The sequence below is a fragment of the Numenius arquata genome, chromosome Z (assembly GCF_964106895.1).
Source record: "Numenius arquata chromosome Z, bNumArq3.hap1.1, whole genome shotgun sequence".
In the NCBI taxonomy this organism is placed as follows: Eukaryota; Metazoa; Chordata; class Aves; order Charadriiformes; family Scolopacidae; genus Numenius; species Numenius arquata.
Window position 1 is genome coordinate 52,785,908 of NC_133616.1, and position 4,007 is coordinate 52,789,914.

Here is a 4,007-nt window from a genome sequence, read left to right on the forward strand (position 1 = left end):
GCAAGAGAGTAAAGGGGTTGGCTGGAAGGAATGTTCAGGGGTTAGGTGTGAACTGTTGTGGTATATGAGCAGGTGATTCATCAAAATTTGCTTTGTGATCTTTACTGTGGTCTTCACACACCACAATAAGAAAGTGGGAGGGGAGTGAACAAAACTACAGACACCTGCCAGGAAAAAAAGAAATTAGTCTAGAGCAGCTTCAGGTTGGTTGGTTGGATGCTGAAGACCCTAGATGGGATGAAAACATAAACCATAACCAGTCATAAACCAGCTCACGGATGAGGCATATTATAATAGTTATTTTGAGTCAATCTGCATTAAATTGATACCATGACCTCCTTAGAGCCCGGGCTCAAAGGCAATAGCATCAGTCAACACCTGGCACCCAGGCGGTGAAGAAGGCAAGAGAGACAAAAGTGTGACTTTCCACTTTGTAGAGTAAGGACATGTCCCATGGGATGATAGGAGATCTCTCCCCGAATAAGGTGATTTACTTAGGAATGCTTGCACTGCCTTTTAAAAAGTGTGGCATGGATTATTTTCAGGTTCTGCTGCCTCCCCATCTTAGCAAAGTTTCTAGAATGAAGGCAGAAAGGGGGAGGGGGGAGAAAATTATTCTCAACTGTGAAGCACAACATATGCTAGCATGAAGCTGAACAGCTTTCCATGCAACATATTCTAGCCAAGCTATTAGTAACACCTGATACACCCATGGCTCCCCATCAGTTACCTGCCAGCAATGAGCAATTGACTCAATATTATTAACTATGTTCCTTTCTCCTCTCCTTCCCTCCCACCAATTAAGCATCTGTTAATCATGAGAAATAATCCTCTTCTTGGAAAATACAGCACAAACAATGAGGTTTTGTAATAAAATGGAATATTATTGTAAATAATCATTAAGGTGTCCTGAAATAAGGTGGAGCCATATCATAACCCCAGGGAATTTAAGCACTGCTACTTAGCAAAAGTCCTGGGGAAAAGTAAGCTGGTTGTGTCTGCCAGGTGACATGTACAGGTAGCATGTGTCAGAAACACCCGCAGCAAGACAGATTTCTTCAGGTTGGGACTTCTCTGGTCCCATGTCTATTAAGGGCCAGACCAGCTGCCTTGAAAGCAGCCACCTTTTCATTCATCTGCCCCTTCCCCAGGCAGGACTAGCTGTGCAGAAACCAGTCCTCACAGATGTTAGCCTGCCTTCAGAAGCCTCCCATCAGAGGTCCCACCAATGCCTCAGACACTATCCTCTCCTGATCCACTTTAGCAAGTTTCTTCTAATCTAAGTCTCACTTTTTTTCAAGTTTGCTGATGACACCAAGCTGTGTGGTGCGGTCAGCATGCTGGAGGGAAGGGATGCCATCCAGAGGGACCTGGACAGGCTTGAGAGGTGGGCCTGTGAAAATCTCATGAAGTTCAACCAGGACAAGTGCAAGGTCCTGCACCTTGGTCATGGCACAAATAGAGGTTGGGTGGAGAATGGGTTGAGAACAGCCCTGAGGAGAACGACTTGGGGGTATTGGTGGATGAGAAACTCAACGTGAGCCGGCAATGCGCTCTGGCAGACCAGAAGGCCAACCATATCCTGGCCTGCATCAAAAGAAGCGTGGCCAGCAAGTCGAGGGATGTGATTCTGCCCCTCTACTCTGCTCTGGTGAGACCCCGTCTGGAGTAGTGCATCCAGCTCTGGAGTCCTCAGCACAGGAAGACCTGTTGGAGCTAGTCCACAAGAGGGACACGAAGATGATCAGAGGGCTAGAGCACCTCTCCTATGAAGACAGGCTGAGAGAGTTGGGGTTCTTCAGCCTGGAGAAGAGAGGATTCTGTGGAGACCTGGTAGCGGCCTTCCACTACCTGAAGGGGGCCTACAGGAGAGATGGGGAGGGACTCTTTATGAGGGAGTGTAGCGATAGGATGAAGGGTAATGGTTTTCAACTGAAAGAGGGAAGATTTAGATTAGATATTAGGAAGAAATTCTTTACTGTGGGGGTGGTGAGGCACTGGAACAGGTTGCCCAGAGAAGCTGTGGATGTCCCATCCCTGGAAGTGTACAAGACCAGGCTGGATGGGACTTTGAGCAACTTGGTCTAGTGGGAGGTGTCCCTGCCCAGGGCAGGGGGATTGGAACTCAATGATCTTTAAGAACCCTTCCAACTCTTAACTGTTCTATGATTCCATGATTTGCTGCAATTCAAGCTCACCGCTACTTTCCCCAGTCATACCCTATGCAGGCAATAGCATCCTCTTTTAACATATTTAAAGACTCATGTCTTCCTCAATCTACCCTATAGGCAAAATACCTGTCTTTCCAACCTTTCCTCCTGGATTTATTTTCTAGAATTTTCATCATTCTTCTGCCTCTTGTCTAGTATCAGCATAAACAGAGACAAGAATTTAGATGTCCTCATACAGGGCCATGGAGTACCAGTAAGAGTAGATCACAAAATTATTCATTTTTTTAGGAGGACTCTTTTCATTTCCCCCCACCCTGCCATACCCTTTGTTTTAATCCACTCAACAGAGCAGCCCTAACACTTGCCATGAAAGTTGCAAGAGAAGTACCCATGGCAAGATCTGAGACTACCCATGCACGAACAAAATGTATCTGTGATAAACTTTTATCTGGATGCTGAAGTGACAAACATCTTACCTAAGGCAATGTGATAGAGAGCGGGGGCATACAAAGAGACTGAATCCAAGCCATAGTATAGGAAACTCTACTCTAACCTTCTGCTTGCCTCATTTTGCAGTATTAATTATTTATTTTGTTGCTTGGATGGAATTCTCACTCCCTGAATGAACAAAAACCCTGGTTTACAGAAAGAACCTCTACTTACCACAGTGCTGTCCACATGGGAACAGCACCTGCAGCCCTCTCTCTGCCCTAAACATCTGCAGGTCCCTGAGGTGAGGGAATCATAGCTGGAATGAAATTTAGCAGCTACTTCCCCAGGTCAAAATCCCAGTGCCCACAGCAGGGAAGAAGGCAACCCGTTAGGACGCTACATCTCAAAGAAACAGGGATAATGAGACTTACTGCTCTGTTTCCTCGGAACAAATGCCAGCGTGGCTTCCAGTGTTGGTGATTAACAGGCAGTTTCCTCTTTGGATGGCATTTGGAAGCAGAAAAACTAGCTACAACTGCAGCTGTACAACAGACCTTCTAAAATAGCCACCTACTCTGGCAGCCTTGGCTGATGAGCTCTTGAGTGTTTAGCTGAGCCTCCCACAGCAAGCACAGAGGCATCAGATGGAAGGACAAGCGTGTACCCATCAGACTTTCGACCTGATTTAATAGCATCTTACCAAATATGTAATTACATGTTTTTCCACAAACATTGGAACTGTGTACCAAAGCAAGCTACAAAGTTCACCTACAAGTCCAGAAGACTTGGCCCAACTTGGCCCTGGACTTCCCAGCTAAGACTTGCTGGACATTTCTTCGCAGAATGGATCACATCTTCCTGAAGCCCAGGGGCCTTTCCTAGCATGAACCAGGAAAAGCACAGGATTGCAGCACAGACCTGTCACATCCAGCTCTTCCCTGCCCCACTGCAACCTTCGTCCTTCCTATAAACCTACAGAGACTATATGCTGTTTCTTTCAACTTACTTCACCAACTGGATTCTCATCCACCTACTTCATGCTTTTGTTGGCTTGGAGGATTGATATGTGAAGGTACTAATTAATCATCTGTACTGGGTTATCATCCTGAAAGCTTAGTGCCCATGGATCTGAAGGTACCGGTTGGACTGCTCAGGGAAACAACTTCTAATGTACAATATACTTTTGGTACTAAGATCTTAGAAATTTTGTAATCCTTATAATGTCAATAATGAAGATGAAAATCACTGAGTTATCTCTGAACTTCCTGTCGACAGACACCAAGATAAGAATCGATCAAGACTGCAGCAGGGCTACCACCAACTATAGCCCAGGGAAGGCGGAAAAGGAAGAATAAAACCATTTCCCACCCAGAAAGTCGATAAAATAAACCAAGAGAATCTCTT